General features: G+C 52.3%; 38 non-coding genes across 38 annotated transcripts; 31 read left to right on the top strand and 7 right to left on the bottom strand.

Moving 5' to 3' along the window:
* Nucleotides 1–213: 213 nt before the first annotated feature.
* On the top strand, nucleotides 214–284 carry Trnag-gcc (transfer RNA glycine (anticodon GCC)). Its single transcript has one exon. It is a non-coding gene; the product is annotated as a tRNA-Gly (tRNA).
* Nucleotides 285–582: 298 nt separating this feature from the next.
* On the top strand, nucleotides 583–655 carry Trnam-cau (transfer RNA methionine (anticodon CAU)). Its single transcript has one exon. It is a non-coding gene; the product is annotated as a tRNA-Met (tRNA).
* Nucleotides 656–1,108: 453 nt separating this feature from the next.
* Nucleotides 1,109–1,180, top strand: Trnae-uuc (transfer RNA glutamic acid (anticodon UUC)). The gene has a single exon. It is a non-coding gene; the product is annotated as a tRNA-Glu (tRNA).
* Nucleotides 1,181–1,436: 256 nt separating this feature from the next.
* Nucleotides 1,437–1,510, top strand: Trnai-aau (transfer RNA isoleucine (anticodon AAU)). Its single transcript has one exon. It is a non-coding gene; the product is annotated as a tRNA-Ile (tRNA).
* Nucleotides 1,511–2,276: 766 nt separating this feature from the next.
* Trnag-ucc (transfer RNA glycine (anticodon UCC)) lies at nucleotides 2,277–2,348 on the bottom strand. Its single transcript has one exon. It is a non-coding gene; the product is annotated as a tRNA-Gly (tRNA).
* Nucleotides 2,349–2,678: 330 nt separating this feature from the next.
* Trnag-gcc (transfer RNA glycine (anticodon GCC)) lies at nucleotides 2,679–2,749 on the top strand. Its single transcript has one exon. It is a non-coding gene; the product is annotated as a tRNA-Gly (tRNA).
* A 298-nt stretch (nucleotides 2,750–3,047) lies between these two features.
* On the top strand, nucleotides 3,048–3,120 carry Trnam-cau (transfer RNA methionine (anticodon CAU)). Its single transcript has one exon. It is a non-coding gene; the product is annotated as a tRNA-Met (tRNA).
* Nucleotides 3,121–3,573: 453 nt separating this feature from the next.
* Trnae-uuc (transfer RNA glutamic acid (anticodon UUC)) lies at nucleotides 3,574–3,645 on the top strand. Its single transcript has one exon. It is a non-coding gene; the product is annotated as a tRNA-Glu (tRNA).
* Nucleotides 3,646–3,901: 256 nt separating this feature from the next.
* Nucleotides 3,902–3,975, top strand: Trnai-aau (transfer RNA isoleucine (anticodon AAU)). The gene has a single exon. It is a non-coding gene; the product is annotated as a tRNA-Ile (tRNA).
* A 766-nt stretch (nucleotides 3,976–4,741) lies between these two features.
* Nucleotides 4,742–4,813, bottom strand: Trnag-ucc (transfer RNA glycine (anticodon UCC)). Its single transcript has one exon. It is a non-coding gene; the product is annotated as a tRNA-Gly (tRNA).
* Nucleotides 4,814–5,143: 330 nt separating this feature from the next.
* Nucleotides 5,144–5,214, top strand: Trnag-gcc (transfer RNA glycine (anticodon GCC)). Its single transcript has one exon. It is a non-coding gene; the product is annotated as a tRNA-Gly (tRNA).
* A 298-nt stretch (nucleotides 5,215–5,512) lies between these two features.
* Trnam-cau (transfer RNA methionine (anticodon CAU)) lies at nucleotides 5,513–5,585 on the top strand. Its single transcript has one exon. It is a non-coding gene; the product is annotated as a tRNA-Met (tRNA).
* Nucleotides 5,586–6,038: 453 nt separating this feature from the next.
* Trnae-uuc (transfer RNA glutamic acid (anticodon UUC)) lies at nucleotides 6,039–6,110 on the top strand. The gene has a single exon. It is a non-coding gene; the product is annotated as a tRNA-Glu (tRNA).
* A 256-nt stretch (nucleotides 6,111–6,366) lies between these two features.
* On the top strand, nucleotides 6,367–6,440 carry Trnai-aau (transfer RNA isoleucine (anticodon AAU)). Its single transcript has one exon. It is a non-coding gene; the product is annotated as a tRNA-Ile (tRNA).
* A 766-nt stretch (nucleotides 6,441–7,206) lies between these two features.
* On the bottom strand, nucleotides 7,207–7,278 carry Trnag-ucc (transfer RNA glycine (anticodon UCC)). Its single transcript has one exon. It is a non-coding gene; the product is annotated as a tRNA-Gly (tRNA).
* A 330-nt stretch (nucleotides 7,279–7,608) lies between these two features.
* On the top strand, nucleotides 7,609–7,679 carry Trnag-gcc (transfer RNA glycine (anticodon GCC)). Its single transcript has one exon. It is a non-coding gene; the product is annotated as a tRNA-Gly (tRNA).
* A 298-nt stretch (nucleotides 7,680–7,977) lies between these two features.
* On the top strand, nucleotides 7,978–8,050 carry Trnam-cau (transfer RNA methionine (anticodon CAU)). The gene has a single exon. It is a non-coding gene; the product is annotated as a tRNA-Met (tRNA).
* Nucleotides 8,051–8,503: 453 nt separating this feature from the next.
* On the top strand, nucleotides 8,504–8,575 carry Trnae-uuc (transfer RNA glutamic acid (anticodon UUC)). Its single transcript has one exon. It is a non-coding gene; the product is annotated as a tRNA-Glu (tRNA).
* Nucleotides 8,576–8,831: 256 nt separating this feature from the next.
* Nucleotides 8,832–8,905, top strand: Trnai-aau (transfer RNA isoleucine (anticodon AAU)). Its single transcript has one exon. It is a non-coding gene; the product is annotated as a tRNA-Ile (tRNA).
* Nucleotides 8,906–9,671: 766 nt separating this feature from the next.
* On the bottom strand, nucleotides 9,672–9,743 carry Trnag-ucc (transfer RNA glycine (anticodon UCC)). Its single transcript has one exon. It is a non-coding gene; the product is annotated as a tRNA-Gly (tRNA).
* Nucleotides 9,744–10,073: 330 nt separating this feature from the next.
* On the top strand, nucleotides 10,074–10,144 carry Trnag-gcc (transfer RNA glycine (anticodon GCC)). Its single transcript has one exon. It is a non-coding gene; the product is annotated as a tRNA-Gly (tRNA).
* Nucleotides 10,145–10,442: 298 nt separating this feature from the next.
* Trnam-cau (transfer RNA methionine (anticodon CAU)) lies at nucleotides 10,443–10,515 on the top strand. Its single transcript has one exon. It is a non-coding gene; the product is annotated as a tRNA-Met (tRNA).
* A 453-nt stretch (nucleotides 10,516–10,968) lies between these two features.
* Trnae-uuc (transfer RNA glutamic acid (anticodon UUC)) lies at nucleotides 10,969–11,040 on the top strand. The gene has a single exon. It is a non-coding gene; the product is annotated as a tRNA-Glu (tRNA).
* Nucleotides 11,041–11,296: 256 nt separating this feature from the next.
* On the top strand, nucleotides 11,297–11,370 carry Trnai-aau (transfer RNA isoleucine (anticodon AAU)). Its single transcript has one exon. It is a non-coding gene; the product is annotated as a tRNA-Ile (tRNA).
* A 766-nt stretch (nucleotides 11,371–12,136) lies between these two features.
* On the bottom strand, nucleotides 12,137–12,208 carry Trnag-ucc (transfer RNA glycine (anticodon UCC)). Its single transcript has one exon. It is a non-coding gene; the product is annotated as a tRNA-Gly (tRNA).
* A 330-nt stretch (nucleotides 12,209–12,538) lies between these two features.
* Nucleotides 12,539–12,609, top strand: Trnag-gcc (transfer RNA glycine (anticodon GCC)). The gene has a single exon. It is a non-coding gene; the product is annotated as a tRNA-Gly (tRNA).
* A 298-nt stretch (nucleotides 12,610–12,907) lies between these two features.
* Nucleotides 12,908–12,980, top strand: Trnam-cau (transfer RNA methionine (anticodon CAU)). The gene has a single exon. It is a non-coding gene; the product is annotated as a tRNA-Met (tRNA).
* Nucleotides 12,981–13,433: 453 nt separating this feature from the next.
* Nucleotides 13,434–13,505, top strand: Trnae-uuc (transfer RNA glutamic acid (anticodon UUC)). The gene has a single exon. It is a non-coding gene; the product is annotated as a tRNA-Glu (tRNA).
* A 256-nt stretch (nucleotides 13,506–13,761) lies between these two features.
* Nucleotides 13,762–13,835, top strand: Trnai-aau (transfer RNA isoleucine (anticodon AAU)). The gene has a single exon. It is a non-coding gene; the product is annotated as a tRNA-Ile (tRNA).
* Nucleotides 13,836–14,601: 766 nt separating this feature from the next.
* On the bottom strand, nucleotides 14,602–14,673 carry Trnag-ucc (transfer RNA glycine (anticodon UCC)). The gene has a single exon. It is a non-coding gene; the product is annotated as a tRNA-Gly (tRNA).
* A 330-nt stretch (nucleotides 14,674–15,003) lies between these two features.
* On the top strand, nucleotides 15,004–15,074 carry Trnag-gcc (transfer RNA glycine (anticodon GCC)). The gene has a single exon. It is a non-coding gene; the product is annotated as a tRNA-Gly (tRNA).
* Nucleotides 15,075–15,372: 298 nt separating this feature from the next.
* Trnam-cau (transfer RNA methionine (anticodon CAU)) lies at nucleotides 15,373–15,445 on the top strand. Its single transcript has one exon. It is a non-coding gene; the product is annotated as a tRNA-Met (tRNA).
* A 453-nt stretch (nucleotides 15,446–15,898) lies between these two features.
* On the top strand, nucleotides 15,899–15,970 carry Trnae-uuc (transfer RNA glutamic acid (anticodon UUC)). The gene has a single exon. It is a non-coding gene; the product is annotated as a tRNA-Glu (tRNA).
* A 256-nt stretch (nucleotides 15,971–16,226) lies between these two features.
* Trnai-aau (transfer RNA isoleucine (anticodon AAU)) lies at nucleotides 16,227–16,300 on the top strand. Its single transcript has one exon. It is a non-coding gene; the product is annotated as a tRNA-Ile (tRNA).
* A 766-nt stretch (nucleotides 16,301–17,066) lies between these two features.
* On the bottom strand, nucleotides 17,067–17,138 carry Trnag-ucc (transfer RNA glycine (anticodon UCC)). The gene has a single exon. It is a non-coding gene; the product is annotated as a tRNA-Gly (tRNA).
* Nucleotides 17,139–17,468: 330 nt separating this feature from the next.
* Nucleotides 17,469–17,539, top strand: Trnag-gcc (transfer RNA glycine (anticodon GCC)). The gene has a single exon. It is a non-coding gene; the product is annotated as a tRNA-Gly (tRNA).
* Nucleotides 17,540–17,837: 298 nt separating this feature from the next.
* Nucleotides 17,838–17,910, top strand: Trnam-cau (transfer RNA methionine (anticodon CAU)). Its single transcript has one exon. It is a non-coding gene; the product is annotated as a tRNA-Met (tRNA).
* A 453-nt stretch (nucleotides 17,911–18,363) lies between these two features.
* Trnae-uuc (transfer RNA glutamic acid (anticodon UUC)) lies at nucleotides 18,364–18,435 on the top strand. The gene has a single exon. It is a non-coding gene; the product is annotated as a tRNA-Glu (tRNA).
* The last annotated feature ends 67 nt before the right edge of the window (nucleotides 18,436–18,502 follow it).

Raw genomic sequence — 18,502 nt, forward strand, 5'->3', positions numbered from 1 at the left:
GACGCACATTTCGCGTCCTTTGGCAAGAGTCGTCGCGTGCGTGCGCCGCACGAGTACTTAGACGATCGCATTCTGGCGTCATTTTTAAGCAGTGCAGTGCAGGATTCAGCGTCTGTAGCATTCTCTCGAGAGGATGCGACGGCGCTGGACGGTAGTCCCACTTTCCCTTCAGGCGTCTCCGCGGAAAGCACCAGGAAGCTGTTAACTAGCTGAGCATCGGTGGTTCAGTGGTAGAATGCTCGCCTGCCACGCGGGCGGCCCGGGTTCGATTCCCGGCCGATGCATCATTTTCTTTTTTCTCCGATAATGGTGCCGCGTGTGTTTCGCACTCGAACTGCGTGAGCCATGAGAATGAACCGCGGGATTCCGTGTGGAAAGAACCAAACATGCAGCGCGCACGACTTGTCGTTTGGGCGCTTGCGTGCTATTGTACGTACTGGCGTCGGCCTAGCATAGCAAGTTGCCTGTCGCGCCGGGAATGCACGTGTAGCAACGGAAAAAAGTTAGCCAGGAAGTGCAGATAGACTCTCCTCCACTGGTATTCGGTACTTACAGAGATTCCAGAGGGTGCGGCGATCACCTGCCTCGGTAGCGCAGTAGGCAGCGCGTAAGTCTCATAATCTTAAGGTCGTGAGTTCGATCCTCACCCGGGGCATTTAATTTACTTTCGTTCACAGCTAAATTGACGGCTCTGCGGTTGCGAAGGAGCGAAACACTTTGTAGTTCGTTATGCACAAGGCTTCAACGACTCAGCGTGAAAATGTTCACTTCCCGTTATTACTACTTGCAGTTCCTTTCTAATTTTTTTAGAAAAATGTACTAGTAGTAAAACTGAATTTCGTATGATGTAACATATAAAGTCACACAATGTACGACCTGCTATATAATGACAGGCAGCAGGTCTTTAGTAGCAAAATAAGTAAATAAATATTACTACTTACAGGTTTGGTTTCCCTCCTACCCCAGTAACAACGAGACCAAAAGCAATGGTTTGTGACTGTTGCCATGCGCGCCTCGGCATGGTCGCGCGAAAAGATGCTCGCAAACAGGGAAAGTGCGACACGGAGAGCGAGTGGACGGCGTGTAAGCACGATGGAATATGCGCGCGTCCGGTGTGGTCTAGTGGCTAGGATACCTGGCTTTCACCCAGGAGGCCCGGGTTCGATTCCCGGTACCGGAACGGAATTTTTTCGGAACAAATCACGACAAGTTTTGACCGTGCGAAATGCTGTTTCACGTCCTCCTCGCATTATAGCTACTGGTTCGCAAACGTCAGCCGAAAACAGTCGAGAGAAACGGGCACGCAATGAAATTACTAAGAGCAGCGGAATAAAGGGAGGAGAGACGCTGGTCCACTGTTGGACTGCTGCATAGAAATGTTACATGGCAATACGCACAGCAATTGCCGCAAAGCGATGGAAGTCTCTTTGCACCGAGGCCCGTTAGCTCAGTTGGTTAGAGCGTCGTGCTAATAACGCGAAGGTCGTGGGTTCGATCCCCCCACGGGCCACTACGATTTTACTATTTCAAAAAGGCAACGCCGATTTCCCCGGGGAAGCATGGTGACAAAGAAATCGTCACATTGTTGTGGGAGCTGCTAGGGGACCCGAACGCGACGTGTCGGGACGCGCTAAAACACTTCACTGGTCACAGCACGCTGAACACACAGTTTCTCGTCCGATCACCGCTACTGCGCGACGCTGGGCGTTGTCAGTGCTTGGGCGGGTGACCGCCTGCGAACGCAGGGCACTGTCGACAGTTTCAATTCGTATTTCTCTTTCCTCTTCGCTTTCGGAGCTGCAGCGCTATTCGGTCATGGGCACTGGCGCCACGTTTTGCCTCTCGGTATGCCAAGTCGCGCCGTGCGGCCACAGTGTAATGAAGGAGCGTGTTGTAAAACACGCAACAAAGAAAGAAAGGAAGGATGGAAGGAAGGAAGGAAGGAATGAATGTACTAGTAATAAAACTGAATTTGTATGACAGAACATGTATAATCACACAATGATAACAGGCAGCGGGTCTTTACCTGAGGCATAAGTAATGTTGTGCCCGCCTCGCCATACCTCTCTCAGTCGTTTCGCGTGCTTGTCCTTTTGATATAGGCCGATTGGAGAGCGTCAGCTCTCGCGTCAGCCGAGCAAAGTCGAGACAAGTCGAGACTCAAGGGGAATCGACGCACACACTATAGGGTGGCCTGCAGCGACTAAGAGGGGGAAAGAAACATTAATTTAAGGACGCGTGGCAAAAGTACTCGTACGCAAAAGTAAAAAGCCGGCTGCGGTGGCCGGGAATCGAACCCGGATCAACTGCTTGGAAGGCAACTATGCTGACCATTACACCACCACCGCACAGTTTCCTTCCGCGCACGCCGCGCTGTGTCTGCTTCCCGCCTGTCGGCGGCGGCTCAAGGTGGTCGTAGCTGTAGGCGCATTACGGGGTGGGCGAGCGCACCCAGACAGCGTCTCGACGCACATTTCGCGTCCTTTGGCAAGAGTCGTCGCGTGCGTGCGCCGCACGAGTACTTAGACGATCGCATTCTGGCGTCATTTTTAAGCAGTGCAGTGCAGGATTCAGCGTCTGTAGCATTCTCTCGAGAGGATGCGACGGCGCTGGACGGTAGTCCCACTTTCCCTTCAGGCGTCTCCGCGGAAAGCACCAGGAAGCTGTTAACTAGCTGAGCATCGGTGGTTCAGTGGTAGAATGCTCGCCTGCCACGCGGGCGGCCCGGGTTCGATTCCCGGCCGATGCATCATTTTCTTTTTTCTCCGATAATGGTGCCGCGTGTGTTTCGCACTCGAACTGCGTGAGCCATGAGAATGAACCGCGGGATTCCGTGTGGAAAGAACCAAACATGCAGCGCGCACGACTTGTCGTTTGGGCGCTTGCGTGCTATTGTACGTACTGGCGTCGGCCTAGCATAGCAAGTTGCCTGTCGCGCCGGGAATGCACGTGTAGCAACGGAAAAAAGTTAGCCAGGAAGTGCAGATAGACTCTCCTCCACTGGTATTCGGTACTTACAGAGATTCCAGAGGGTGCGGCGATCACCTGCCTCGGTAGCGCAGTAGGCAGCGCGTAAGTCTCATAATCTTAAGGTCGTGAGTTCGATCCTCACCCGGGGCATTTAATTTACTTTCGTTCACAGCTAAATTGACGGCTCTGCGGTTGCGAAGGAGCGAAACACTTTGTAGTTCGTTATGCACAAGGCTTCAACGACTCAGCGTGAAAATGTTCACTTCCCGTTATTACTACTTGCAGTTCCTTTCTAATTTTTTTAGAAAAATGTACTAGTAGTAAAACTGAATTTCGTATGATGTAACATATAAAGTCACACAATGTACGACCTGCTATATAATGACAGGCAGCAGGTCTTTAGTAGCAAAATAAGTAAATAAATATTACTACTTACAGGTTTGGTTTCCCTCCTACCCCAGTAACAACGAGACCAAAAGCAATGGTTTGTGACTGTTGCCATGCGCGCCTCGGCATGGTCGCGCGAAAAGATGCTCGCAAACAGGGAAAGTGCGACACGGAGAGCGAGTGGACGGCGTGTAAGCACGATGGAATATGCGCGCGTCCGGTGTGGTCTAGTGGCTAGGATACCTGGCTTTCACCCAGGAGGCCCGGGTTCGATTCCCGGTACCGGAACGGAATTTTTTCGGAACAAATCACGACAAGTTTTGACCGTGCGAAATGCTGTTTCACGTCCTCCTCGCATTATAGCTACTGGTTCGCAAACGTCAGCCGAAAACAGTCGAGAGAAACGGGCACGCAATGAAATTACTAAGAGCAGCGGAATAAAGGGAGGAGAGACGCTGGTCCACTGTTGGACTGCTGCATAGAAATGTTACATGGCAATACGCACAGCAATTGCCGCAAAGCGATGGAAGTCTCTTTGCACCGAGGCCCGTTAGCTCAGTTGGTTAGAGCGTCGTGCTAATAACGCGAAGGTCGTGGGTTCGATCCCCCCACGGGCCACTACGATTTTACTATTTCAAAAAGGCAACGCCGATTTCCCCGGGGAAGCATGGTGACAAAGAAATCGTCACATTGTTGTGGGAGCTGCTAGGGGACCCGAACGCGACGTGTCGGGACGCGCTAAAACACTTCACTGGTCACAGCACGCTGAACACACAGTTTCTCGTCCGATCACCGCTACTGCGCGACGCTGGGCGTTGTCAGTGCTTGGGCGGGTGACCGCCTGCGAACGCAGGGCACTGTCGACAGTTTCAATTCGTATTTCTCTTTCCTCTTCGCTTTCGGAGCTGCAGCGCTATTCGGTCATGGGCACTGGCGCCACGTTTTGCCTCTCGGTATGCCAAGTCGCGCCGTGCGGCCACAGTGTAATGAAGGAGCGTGTTGTAAAACACGCAACAAAGAAAGAAAGGAAGGATGGAAGGAAGGAAGGAAGGAATGAATGTACTAGTAATAAAACTGAATTTGTATGACAGAACATGTATAATCACACAATGATAACAGGCAGCGGGTCTTTACCTGAGGCATAAGTAATGTTGTGCCCGCCTCGCCATACCTCTCTCAGTCGTTTCGCGTGCTTGTCCTTTTGATATAGGCCGATTGGAGAGCGTCAGCTCTCGCGTCAGCCGAGCAAAGTCGAGACAAGTCGAGACTCAAGGGGAATCGACGCACACACTATAGGGTGGCCTGCAGCGACTAAGAGGGGGAAAGAAACATTAATTTAAGGACGCGTGGCAAAAGTACTCGTACGCAAAAGTAAAAAGCCGGCTGCGGTGGCCGGGAATCGAACCCGGATCAACTGCTTGGAAGGCAACTATGCTGACCATTACACCACCACCGCACAGTTTCCTTCCGCGCACGCCGCGCTGTGTCTGCTTCCCGCCTGTCGGCGGCGGCTCAAGGTGGTCGTAGCTGTAGGCGCATTACGGGGTGGGCGAGCGCACCCAGACAGCGTCTCGACGCACATTTCGCGTCCTTTGGCAAGAGTCGTCGCGTGCGTGCGCCGCACGAGTACTTAGACGATCGCATTCTGGCGTCATTTTTAAGCAGTGCAGTGCAGGATTCAGCGTCTGTAGCATTCTCTCGAGAGGATGCGACGGCGCTGGACGGTAGTCCCACTTTCCCTTCAGGCGTCTCCGCGGAAAGCACCAGGAAGCTGTTAACTAGCTGAGCATCGGTGGTTCAGTGGTAGAATGCTCGCCTGCCACGCGGGCGGCCCGGGTTCGATTCCCGGCCGATGCATCATTTTCTTTTTTCTCCGATAATGGTGCCGCGTGTGTTTCGCACTCGAACTGCGTGAGCCATGAGAATGAACCGCGGGATTCCGTGTGGAAAGAACCAAACATGCAGCGCGCACGACTTGTCGTTTGGGCGCTTGCGTGCTATTGTACGTACTGGCGTCGGCCTAGCATAGCAAGTTGCCTGTCGCGCCGGGAATGCACGTGTAGCAACGGAAAAAAGTTAGCCAGGAAGTGCAGATAGACTCTCCTCCACTGGTATTCGGTACTTACAGAGATTCCAGAGGGTGCGGCGATCACCTGCCTCGGTAGCGCAGTAGGCAGCGCGTAAGTCTCATAATCTTAAGGTCGTGAGTTCGATCCTCACCCGGGGCATTTAATTTACTTTCGTTCACAGCTAAATTGACGGCTCTGCGGTTGCGAAGGAGCGAAACACTTTGTAGTTCGTTATGCACAAGGCTTCAACGACTCAGCGTGAAAATGTTCACTTCCCGTTATTACTACTTGCAGTTCCTTTCTAATTTTTTTAGAAAAATGTACTAGTAGTAAAACTGAATTTCGTATGATGTAACATATAAAGTCACACAATGTACGACCTGCTATATAATGACAGGCAGCAGGTCTTTAGTAGCAAAATAAGTAAATAAATATTACTACTTACAGGTTTGGTTTCCCTCCTACCCCAGTAACAACGAGACCAAAAGCAATGGTTTGTGACTGTTGCCATGCGCGCCTCGGCATGGTCGCGCGAAAAGATGCTCGCAAACAGGGAAAGTGCGACACGGAGAGCGAGTGGACGGCGTGTAAGCACGATGGAATACGCGCGCGTCCGGTGTGGTCTAGTGGCTAGGATACCTGGCTTTCACCCAGGAGGCCCGGGTTCGATTCCCGGTACCGGAACGGAATTTTTTCGGAACAAATCACGACAAGTTTTGACCGTGCGAAATGCTGTTTCACGTCCTCCTCGCATTATAGCTACTGGTTCGCAAACGTCAGCCGAAAACAGTCGAGAGAAACGGGCACGCAATGAAATTACTAAGAGCAGCGGAATAAAGGGAGGAGAGACGCTGGTCCACTGTTGGACTGCTGCATAGAAATGTTACATGGCAATACGCACAGCAATTGCCGCAAAGCGATGGAAGTCTCTTTGCACCGAGGCCCGTTAGCTCAGTTGGTTAGAGCGTCGTGCTAATAACGCGAAGGTCGTGGGTTCGATCCCCCCACGGGCCACTACGATTTTACTATTTCAAAAAGGCAACGCCGATTTCCCCGGGGAAGCATGGTGACAAAGAAATCGTCACATTGTTGTGGGAGCTGCTAGGGGACCCGAACGCGACGTGTCGGGACGCGCTAAAACACTTCACTGGTCACAGCACGCTGAACACACAGTTTCTCGTCCGATCACCGCTACTGCGCGACGCTGGGCGTTGTCAGTGCTTGGGCGGGTGACCGCCTGCGAACGCAGGGCACTGTCGACAGTTTCAATTCGTATTTCTCTTTCCTCTTCGCTTTCGGAGCTGCAGCGCTATTCGGTCATGGGCACTGGCGCCACGTTTTGCCTCTCGGTATGCCAAGTCGCGCCGTGCGGCCACAGTGTAATGAAGGAGCGTGTTGTAAAACACGCAACAAAGAAAGAAAGGAAGGATGGAAGGAAGGAAGGAAGGAATGAATGTACTAGTAATAAAACTGAATTTGTATGACAGAACATGTATAATCACACAATGATAACAGGCAGCGGGTCTTTACCTGAGGCATAAGTAATGTTGTGCCCGCCTCGCCATACCTCTCTCAGTCGTTTCGCGTGCTTGTCCTTTTGATATAGGCCGATTGGAGAGCGTCAGCTCTCGCGTCAGCCGAGCAAAGTCGAGACAAGTCGAGACTCAAGGGGAATCGACGCACACACTATAGGGTGGCCTGCAGCGACTAAGAGGGGGAAAGAAACATTAATTTAAGGACGCGTGGCAAAAGTACTCGTACGCAAAAGTAAAAAGCCGGCTGCGGTGGCCGGGAATCGAACCCGGATCAACTGCTTGGAAGGCAACTATGCTGACCATTACACCACCACCGCACAGTTTCCTTCCGCGCACGCCGCGCTGTGTCTGCTTCCCGCCTGTCGGCGGCGGCTCAAGGTGGTCGTAGCTGTAGGCGCATTACGGGGTGGGCGAGCGCACCCAGACAGCGTCTCGACGCACATTTCGCGTCCTTTGGCAAGAGTCGTCGCGTGCGTGCGCCGCACGAGTACTTAGACGATCGCATTCTGGCGTCATTTTTAAGCAGTGCAGTGCAGGATTCAGCGTCTGTAGCATTCTCTCGAGAGGATGCGACGGCGCTGGACGGTAGTCCCACTTTCCCTTCAGGCGTCTCCGCGGAAAGCACCAGGAAGCTGTTAACTAGCTGAGCATCGGTGGTTCAGTGGTAGAATGCTCGCCTGCCACGCGGGCGGCCCGGGTTCGATTCCCGGCCGATGCATCATTTTCTTTTTTCTCCGATAATGGTGCCGCGTGTGTTTCGCACTCGAACTGCGTGAGCCATGAGAATGAACCGCGGGATTCCGTGTGGAAAGAACCAAACATGCAGCGCGCACGACTTGTCGTTTGGGCGCTTGCGTGCTATTGTACGTACTGGCGTCGGCCTAGCATAGCAAGTTGCCTGTCGCGCCGGGAATGCACGTGTAGCAACGGAAAAAAGTTAGCCAGGAAGTGCAGATAGACTCTCCTCCACTGGTATTCGGTACTTACAGAGATTCCAGAGGGTGCGGCGATCACCTGCCTCGGTAGCGCAGTAGGCAGCGCGTAAGTCTCATAATCTTAAGGTCGTGAGTTCGATCCTCACCCGGGGCATTTAATTTACTTTCGTTCACAGCTAAATTGACGGCTCTGCGGTTGCGAAGGAGCGAAACACTTTGTAGTTCGTTATGCACAAGGCTTCAACGACTCAGCGTGAAAATGTTCACTTCCCGTTATTACTACTTGCAGTTCCTTTCTAATTTTTTTAGAAAAATGTACTAGTAGTAAAACTGAATTTCGTATGATGTAACATATAAAGTCACACAATGTACGACCTGCTATATAATGACAGGCAGCAGGTCTTTAGTAGCAAAATAAGTAAATAAATATTACTACTTACAGGTTTGGTTTCCCTCCTACCCCAGTAACAACGAGACCAAAAGCAATGGTTTGTGACTGTTGCCATGCGCGCCTCGGCATGGTCGCGCGAAAAGATGCTCGCAAACAGGGAAAGTGCGACACGGAGAGCGAGTGGACGGCGTGTAAGCACGATGGAATATGCGCGCGTCCGGTGTGGTCTAGTGGCTAGGATACCTGGCTTTCACCCAGGAGGCCCGGGTTCGATTCCCGGTACCGGAACGGAATTTTTTCGGAACAAATCACGACAAGTTTTGACCGTGCGAAATGCTGTTTCACGTCCTCCTCGCATTATAGCTACTGGTTCGCAAACGTCAGCCGAAAACAGTCGAGAGAAACGGGCACGCAATGAAATTACTAAGAGCAGCGGAATAAAGGGAGGAGAGACGCTGGTCCACTGTTGGACTGCTGCATAGAAATGTTACATGGCAATACGCACAGCAATTGCCGCAAAGCGATGGAAGTCTCTTTGCACCGAGGCCCGTTAGCTCAGTTGGTTAGAGCGTCGTGCTAATAACGCGAAGGTCGTGGGTTCGATCCCCCCACGGGCCACTACGATTTTACTATTTCAAAAAGGCAACGCCGATTTCCCCGGGGAAGCATGGTGACAAAGAAATCGTCACATTGTTGTGGGAGCTGCTAGGGGACCCGAACGCGACGTGTCGGGACGCGCTAAAACACTTCACTGGTCACAGCACGCTGAACACACAGTTTCTCGTCCGATCACCGCTACTGCGCGACGCTGGGCGTTGTCAGTGCTTGGGCGGGTGACCGCCTGCGAACGCAGGGCACTGTCGACAGTTTCAATTCGTATTTCTCTTTCCTCTTCGCTTTCGGAGCTGCAGCGCTATTCGGTCATGGGCACTGGCGCCACGTTTTGCCTCTCGGTATGCCAAGTCGCGCCGTGCGGCCACAGTGTAATGAAGGAGCGTGTTGTAAAACACGCAACAAAGAAAGAAAGGAAGGATGGAAGGAAGGAAGGAAGGAATGAATGTACTAGTAATAAAACTGAATTTGTATGACAGAACATGTATAATCACACAATGATAACAGGCAGCGGGTCTTTACCTGAGGCATAAGTAATGTTGTGCCCGCCTCGCCATACCTCTCTCAGTCGTTTCGCGTGCTTGTCCTTTTGATATAGGCCGATTGGAGAGCGTCAGCTCTCGCGTCAGCCGAGCAAAGTCGAGACAAGTCGAGACTCAAGGGGAATCGACGCACACACTATAGGGTGGCCTGCAGCGACTAAGAGGGGGAAAGAAACATTAATTTAAGGACGCGTGGCAAAAGTACTCGTACGCAAAAGTAAAAAGCCGGCTGCGGTGGCCGGGAATCGAACCCGGATCAACTGCTTGGAAGGCAACTATGCTGACCATTACACCACCACCGCACAGTTTCCTTCCGCGCACGCCGCGCTGTGTCTGCTTCCCGCCTGTCGGCGGCGGCTCAAGGTGGTCGTAGCTGTAGGCGCATTACGGGGTGGGCGAGCGCACCCAGACAGCGTCTCGACGCACATTTCGCGTCCTTTGGCAAGAGTCGTCGCGTGCGTGCGCCGCACGAGTACTTAGACGATCGCATTCTGGCGTCATTTTTAAGCAGTGCAGTGCAGGATTCAGCGTCTGTAGCATTCTCTCGAGAGGATGCGACGGCGCTGGACGGTAGTCCCACTTTCCCTTCAGGCGTCTCCGCGGAAAGCACCAGGAAGCTGTTAACTAGCTGAGCATCGGTGGTTCAGTGGTAGAATGCTCGCCTGCCACGCGGGCGGCCCGGGTTCGATTCCCGGCCGATGCATCATTTTCTTTTTTCTCCGATAATGGTGCCGCGTGTGTTTCGCACTCGAACTGCGTGAGCCATGAGAATGAACCGCGGGATTCCGTGTGGAAAGAACCAAACATGCAGCGCGCACGACTTGTCGTTTGGGCGCTTGCGTGCTATTGTACGTACTGGCGTCGGCCTAGCATAGCAAGTTGCCTGTCGCGCCGGGAATGCACGTGTAGCAACGGAAAAAAGTTAGCCAGGAAGTGCAGATAGACTCTCCTCCACTGGTATTCGGTACTTACAGAGATTCCAGAGGGTGCGGCGATCACCTGCCTCGGTAGCGCAGTAGGCAGCGCGTAAGTCTCATAATCTTAAGGTCGTGAGTTCGATCCTCACCCGGGGCATTTAATTTACTTTCGTTCACAGCTAAATTGACGGCTCTGCGGTTGCGAAGGAGCGAAACACTTTGTAGTTCGTTATGCACAAGGCTTCAACGACTCAGCGTGAAAATGTTCACTTCCCGTTATTACTACTTGCAGTTCCTTTCTAATTTTTTTAGAAAAATGTACTAGTAGTAAAACTGAATTTCGTATGATGTAACATATAAAGTCACACAATGTACGACCTGCTATATAATGACAGGCAGCAGGTCTTTAGTAGCAAAATAAGTAAATAAATATTACTACTTACAGGTTTGGTTTCCCTCCTACCCCAGTAACAACGAGACCAAAAGCAATGGTTTGTGACTGTTGCCATGCGCGCCTCGGCATGGTCGCGCGAAAAGATGCTCGCAAACAGGGAAAGTGCGACACGGAGAGCGAGTGGACGGCGTGTAAGCACGATGGAATATGCGCGCGTCCGGTGTGGTCTAGTGGCTAGGATACCTGGCTTTCACCCAGGAGGCCCGGGTTCGATTCCCGGTACCGGAACGGAATTTTTTCGGAACAAATCACGACAAGTTTTGACCGTGCGAAATGCTGTTTCACGTCCTCCTCGCATTATAGCTACTGGTTCGCAAACGTCAGCCGAAAACAGTCGAGAGAAACGGGCACGCAATGAAATTACTAAGAGCAGCGGAATAAAGGGAGGAGAGACGCTGGTCCACTGTTGGACTGCTGCATAGAAATGTTACATGGCAATACGCACAGCAATTGCCGCAAAGCGATGGAAGTCTCTTTGCACCGAGGCCCGTTAGCTCAGTTGGTTAGAGCGTCGTGCTAATAACGCGAAGGTCGTGGGTTCGATCCCCCCACGGGCCACTACGATTTTACTATTTCAAAAAGGCAACGCCGATTTCCCCGGGGAAGCATGGTCACAAAGAAATCGTCACATTGTTGTGGGAGCTGCTAGGGGACCCGAACGCGACGTGTCGGGACGCGCTAAAACACTTCACTGGTCACAGCACGCTGAACACACAGTTTCTCGTCCGATCACCGCTACTGCGCGACGCTGGGCGTTGTCAGTGCTTGGGCGGGTGACCGCCTGCGAACGCAGGGCACTGTCGACAGTTTCAATTCGTATTTCTCTTTCCTCTTCGCTTTCGGAGCTGCAGCGCTATTCGGTCATGGGCACTGGCGCCACGTTTTGCCTCTCGGTATGCCAAGTCGCGCCGTGCGGCCACAGTGTAATGAAGGAGCGTGTTGTAAAACACGCAACAAAGAAAGAAAGGAAGGATGGAAGGAAGGAAGGAAGGAATGAATGTACTAGTAATAAAACTGAATTTGTATGACAGAACATGTATAATCACACAATGATAACAGGCAGCGGGTCTTTACCTGAGGCATAAGTAATGTTGTGCCCGCCTCGCCATACCTCTCTCAGTCGTTTCGCGTGCTTGTCCTTTTGATATAGGCCGATTGGAGAGCGTCAGCTCTCGCGTCAGCCGAGCAAAGTCGAGACAAGTCGAGACTCAAGGGGAATCGACGCACACACTATAGGGTGGCCTGCAGCGACTAAGAGGGGGAAAGAAACATTAATTTAAGGACGCGTGGCAAAAGTACTCGTACGCAAAAGTAAAAAGCCGGCTGCGGTGGCCGGGAATCGAACCCGGATCAACTGCTTGGAAGGCAACTATGCTGACCATTACACCACCACCGCACAGTTTCCTTCCGCGCACGCCGCGCTGTGTCTGCTTCCCGCCTGTCGGCGGCGGCTCAAGGTGGTCGTAGCTGTAGGCGCATTACGGGGTGGGCGAGCGCACCCAGACAGCGTCTCGACGCACATTTCGCGTCCTTTGGCAAGAGTCGTCGCGTGCGTGCGCCGCACGAGTACTTAGACGATCGCATTCTGGCGTCATTTTTAAGCAGTGCAGTGCAGGATTCAGCGTCTGTAGCATTCTCTCGAGAGGATGCGACGGCGCTGGACGGTAGTCCCACTTTCCCTTCAGGCGTCTCCGCGGAAAGCACCAGGAAGCTGTTAACTAGCTGAGCATCGGTGGTTCAGTGGTAGAATGCTCGCCTGCCACGCGGGCGGCCCGGGTTCGATTCCCGGCCGATGCATCATTTTCTTTTTTCTCCGATAATGGTGCCGCGTGTGTTTCGCACTCGAACTGCGTGAGCCATGAGAATGAACCGCGGGATTCCGTGTGGAAAGAACCAAACATGCAGCGCGCACGACTTGTCGTTTGGGCGCTTGCGTGCTATTGTACGTACTGGCGTCGGCCTAGCATAGCAAGTTGCCTGTCGCGCCGGGAATGCACGTGTAGCAACGGAAAAAAGTTAGCCAGGAAGTGCAGATAGACTCTCCTCCACTGGTATTCGGTACTTACAGAGATTCCAGAGGGTGCGGCGATCACCTGCCTCGGTAGCGCAGTAGGCAGCGCGTAAGTCTCATAATCTTAAGGTCGTGAGTTCGATCCTCACCCGGGGCATTTAATTTACTTTCGTTCACAGCTAAATTGACGGCTCTGCGGTTGCGAAGGAGCGAAACACTTTGTAGTTCGTTATGCACAAGGCTTCAACGACTCAGCGTGAAAATGTTCACTTCCCGTTATTACTACTTGCAGTTCCTTTCTAATTTTTTTAGAAAAATGTACTAGTAGTAAAACTGAATTTCGTATGATGTAACATATAAAGTCACACAATGTACGACCTGCTATATAATGACAGGCAGCAGGTCTTTAGTAGCAAAATAAGTAAATAAATATTACTACTTACAGGTTTGGTTTCCCTCCTACCCCAGTAACAACGAGACCAAAAGCAATGGTTTGTGACTGTTGCCATGCGCGCCTCGGCATGGTCGCGCGAAAAGATGCTCGCAAACAGGGAAAGTGCGACACGGAGAGCGAGTGGACGGCGTGTAAGCACGATGGAATATGCGCGCGTCCGGTGTGGTCTAGTGGCTAGGATACCTGGCTTTCACCCAGGAGGCCCGGGTTCGATTCCCGGTACCGGAACGGAATTTTTTCGGAACAAATCACGACAAGTTTTGACCGTGCGAAATGCTGTTTCACGTCCTCCTCGCATTATAGCTACTGGTTCGCAAACGTCAGCCGAAAACAGTCGAGAGAAACGGGCACGCAATGAAATTACTAAGAGCAGCGGAATAAAGGGAGGAGAGACGCTGGTCCACTGTTGGACTGCTGCATAGAAATGTTACATGGCAATACGCACAGCAATTGCCGCAAAGCGATGGAAGTCTCTTTGCACCGAGGCCCGTTAGCTCAGTTGGTTAGAGCGTCGTGCTAATAACGCGAAGGTCGTGGGTTCGATCCCCCCACGGGCCACTACGATTTTACTATTTCAAAAAGGCAACGCCGATTTCCCCGGGGAAGCATGGTCACAAAGAAATCGTCACATTGTTGTGGGAGCTGCTAGGGGACCCGAACGCGACGTGTCGGGACGCGCTAAAACACTTCACTGGTCACAGCACGCTGAACACACAGTTTCTCGTCCGATCACCGCTACTGCGCGACGCTGGGCGTTGTCAGTGCTTGGGCGGGTGACCGCCTGCGAACGCAGGGCACTGTCGACAGTTTCAATTCGTATTTCTCTTTCCTCTTCGCTTTCGGAGCTGCAGCGCTATTCGGTCATGGGCACTGGCGCCACGTTTTGCCTCTCGGTATGCCAAGTCGCGCCGTGCGGCCACAGTGTAATGAAGGAGCGTGTTGTAAAACACGCAACAAAGAAAGAAAGGAAGGATGGAAGGAAGGAAGGAAGGAATGAATGTACTAGTAATAAAACTGAATTTGTATGACAGAACATGTATAATCACACAATGATAACAGGCAGCGGGTCTTTACCTGAGGCATAAGTAATGTTGTGCCCGCCTCGCCATACCTCTCTCAGTCGTTTCGCGTGCTTGTCCTTTTGATATAGGCCGATTGGAGAGCGTCAGCTCTCGCGTCAGCCGAGCAAAGTCGAGACAAGTCGAGACTCAAGGGGAATCGACGCACACACTATAGGGTGGCCTGCAGCGACTAAGAGGGGGAAAGAAACATTAATTTAAGGACGCGTGGCAAAAGTACTCGTACGCAAAAGTAAAAAGCCGGCTGCGGTGGCCGGGAATCGAACCCGGATCAACTGCTTGGAAGGCAACTATGCTGACCATTACACCACCACCGCACAGTTTCCTTCCGCGCACGCCGCGCTGTGTCTGCTTCCCGCCTGTCGGCGGCGGCTCAAGGTGGTCGTAGCTGTAGGCGCATTACGGGGTGGGCGAGCGCACCCAGACAGCGTCTCGACGCACATTTCGCGTCCTTTGGCAAGAGTCGTCGCGTGCGTGCGCCGCACGAGTACTTAGACGATCGCATTCTGGCGTCATTTTTAAGCAGTGCAGTGCAGGATTCAGCGTCTGTAGCATTCTCTCGAGAGGATGCGACGGCGCTGGACGGTAGTCCCACTTTCCCTTCAGGCGTCTCCGCGGAAAGCACCAGGAAGCTGTTAACTAGCTGAGCATCGGTGGTTCAGTGGTAGAATGCTCGCCTGCCACGCGGGCGGCCCGGGTTCGATTCCCGGCCGATGCATCATTTTCTTTTTTCTCCGATAATGGTGCCGCGTGTGTTTCGCACTCGAACTGCGTGAGCCATGAGAATGAACCGCGGGATTCCGTGTGGAAAGAACCAAACATGCAGCGCGCACGACTTGTCGTTTGGGCGCTTGCGTGCTATTGTACGTACTGGCGTCGGCCTAGCATAGCAAGTTGCCTGTCGCGCCGGGAATGCACGTGTAGCAACGGAAAAAAGTTAGCCAGGAAGTGCAGATAGACTCTCCTCCACTGGTATTCGGTACTTACAGAGATTCCAGAGGGTGCGGCGATCACCTGCCTCGGTAGCGCAGTAGGCAGCGCGTAAGTCTCATAATCTTAAGGTCGTGAGTTCGATCCTCACCCGGGGCATTTAATTTACTTTCGTTCACAGCTAAATTGACGGCTCTGCGGTTGCGAAGGAGCGAAACACTTTGTAGTTCGTTATGCACAAGGCTTCAACGACTCAGCGTGAAAATGTTCACTTCCCGTTATTACTACTTGCAGTTCCTTTCTAATTTTTTTAGAAAAATGTACTAGTAGTAAAACTGAATTTCGTATGATGTAACATATAAAGTCACACAATGTACGACCTGCTATATAATGACAGGCAGCAGGTCTTTAGTAGCAAAATAAGTAAATAAATATTACTACTTACAGGTTTGGTTTCCCTCCTACCCCAGTAACAACGAGACCAAAAGCAATGGTTTGTGACTGTTGCCATGCGCGCCTCGGCATGGTCGCGCGAAAAGATGCTCGCAAACAGGGAAAGTGCGACACGGAGAGCGAGTGGACGGCGTGTAAGCACGATGGAATATGCGCGCGTCCGGTGTGGTCTAGTGGCTAGGATACCTGGCTTTCACCCAGGAGGCCCGGGTTCGATTCCCGGTACCGGAACGGAATTTTTTCGGAACAAATCACGACAAGTTTTGACCGTGCGAAATGCTGTTTCACGTCCTCCTCGCATTATAGCTACTGGTTCGCAAACGTCAGCCGAAAACAGTCGAGAGAAACGGGCACGCAATGAAATTACTAAGAGCAGCGGAATAAAGGGAGGAGAGACGCTGGTCCACTGTTGGACTGCTGCATAGAAATGTTACATGGCAATACGCACAGCAATTGCCGCAAAGCGATGGAAGTCTCTTTGCACCGAGGCCCGTTAGCTCAGTTGGTTAGAGCGTCGTGCTAATAACGCGAAGGTCGTGGGTTCGATCCCCCCACGGGCCACTACGATTTTACTATTTCAAAAAGGCAACGCCGATTTCCCCGGGGAAGCATGGTGACAAAGAAATCGTCACATTGTTGTGGGAGCTGCTAGGGGACCCGAACGCGACGTGTCGGGACGCGCTAAAACACTTCACTGGTCACAGCACGCTGAACACACAGTTTCTCGTCCGATCACCGCTACTGCGCGACGCTGGGCGTTGTCAGTGCTTGGGCGGGTGACCGCCTGCGAACGCAGGGCACTGTCGACAGTTTCAATTCGTATTTCTCTTTCCTCTTCGCTTTCGGAGCTGCAGCGCTATTCGGTCATGGGCACTGGCGCCACGTTTTGCCTCTCGGTATGCCAAGTCGCGCCGTGCGGCCACAGTGTAATGAAGGAGCGTGTTGTAAAACACGCAACAAAGAAAGAAAGGAAGGATGGAAGGAAGGAAGGAAGGAATGAATGTACTAGTAATAAAACTGAATTTGTATGACAGAACATGTATAATCACACAATGATAACAGGCAGCGGGTCTTTACCTGAGGCATAAGTAATGTTGTGCCCGCCTCGCCATACCTCTCTCAGTCGTTTCGCGTGCTTGTCCTTTTGATATAGGCCGATTGGAGAGCGTCAGCTCTCGCGTCAGCCGAGCAAAGTCGAGACAAGTCGAGACTCAAGGGGAATCGACGCACACACTATAGGGTGGCCTGCAGCGACTAAGAGGGGGAAAGAAACATTAATTTAAGGACGCGTGGCAAAAGTACTCGTACGCAAAAGTAAAAAGCCGGCTGCGGTGGCCGGGAATCGAACCCGGATCAACTGCTTGGAAGGCAACTATGCTGACCATTACACCACCACCGCACAGTTTCCTTCCGCGCACGCCGCGCTGTGTCTGCTTCCCGCCTGTCGGCGGCGGCTCAAGGTGGTCGTAGCTGTAGGCGCATTACGGGGTGGGCGAGCGCACCCAGACAGCGTCTCGACGCACATTTCGCGTCCTTTGGCAAGAGTCGTCGCGTGCGTGCGCCGCACGAGTACTTAGACGATCGCATTCTGGCGTCATTTTTAAGCAGTGCAGTGCAGGATTCAGCGTCTGTAGCATTCTCTCGAGAGGATGCGACGGCGCTGGACGGTAGTCCCACTTTCCCTTCAGGCGTCTCCGCGGAAAGCACCAGGAAGCTGTTAACTAGCTGAGCATCGGTGGTTCAGTGGTAGAATGCTCGCCTGCCACGCGGGCGGCCCGGGTTCGATTCCCGGCCGATGCATCATTTTCTTTTTTCTCCGATAATGGTGCCGCATGTGTTTCGCACTCGAACTGCGTGAGCCATGAGAATGAACCGCGGGATTCCGTGTGGAAAGAACCAAACATGCAGCGCGCACGACTTGTCGTTTGGGCGCTTGCGTGCTATTGTACGTACTGGCGTCGGCCTAGCATAGCAAGTTGCCTGTCGCGCCGGGAATGCACGTGTAGCAACGGAAAAAAGTTAGCCAGGAAGTGCAGATAGACTCTCCTCCACTGGTATTCGGTACTTACAGAGATTCCAGAGGGTGCGGCGATCACCTGCCTCGGTAGCGCAGTAGGCAGCGCGTAAGTCTCATAATCTTAAGGTCGTGAGTTCGATCCTCACCCGGGGCATTTAATTTACTTTCGTTCACAGCTAAATTGACGGCTCTGCGGTTGCGAAGGAGCGAAACACTTTGTAGTTCGTTATGCACAAGGCTTCAACGACTCAGCGTGAAAATGTTCACTTCCCGTTATTACTACTTGCAGTTCCTTTCTAATTTTTTTAGAAAAATGTACTAGTAGTAAAACTGAATTTCGTATGATGTAACATATAAAGTCACACAATGTACGACCTGCTATATAATGACAGGCAGCAGGTCTTTAGTAGCAAAATAAGTAAATAAATATTACTACTTACAGGTTTGGTTTCCCTCCTACCCCAGTAACAACGAGACCAAAAGCAATGGTTTGTGACTGTTGCCATGCGCGCCTCGGCATGGTCGCGCGAAAAGATGCTCGCAAACAGGGAAAGTGCGACACGGAGAGCGAGTGGACGGCGTGTAAGCACGATGGAATATGCGCGCGTCCGGTGTGGTCTAGTGGCTAGGATACCTGGCTTTCACCCAGGAGGCCCGGGTTCGATTCCCGGTACCGGAACGGAATTTTTTCGGAACAAATCACGACAAGTTTTGACCGTGCGAAATGCTGTTTCACGTCCTCCTCG

The sequence above is a fragment of the Schistocerca nitens genome, unplaced genomic scaffold (genome assembly GCF_023898315.1).
Source record: "Schistocerca nitens isolate TAMUIC-IGC-003100 unplaced genomic scaffold, iqSchNite1.1 HiC_scaffold_333, whole genome shotgun sequence".
NCBI lineage: Eukaryota > Metazoa > Arthropoda > Insecta > Orthoptera > Acrididae > Schistocerca > Schistocerca nitens.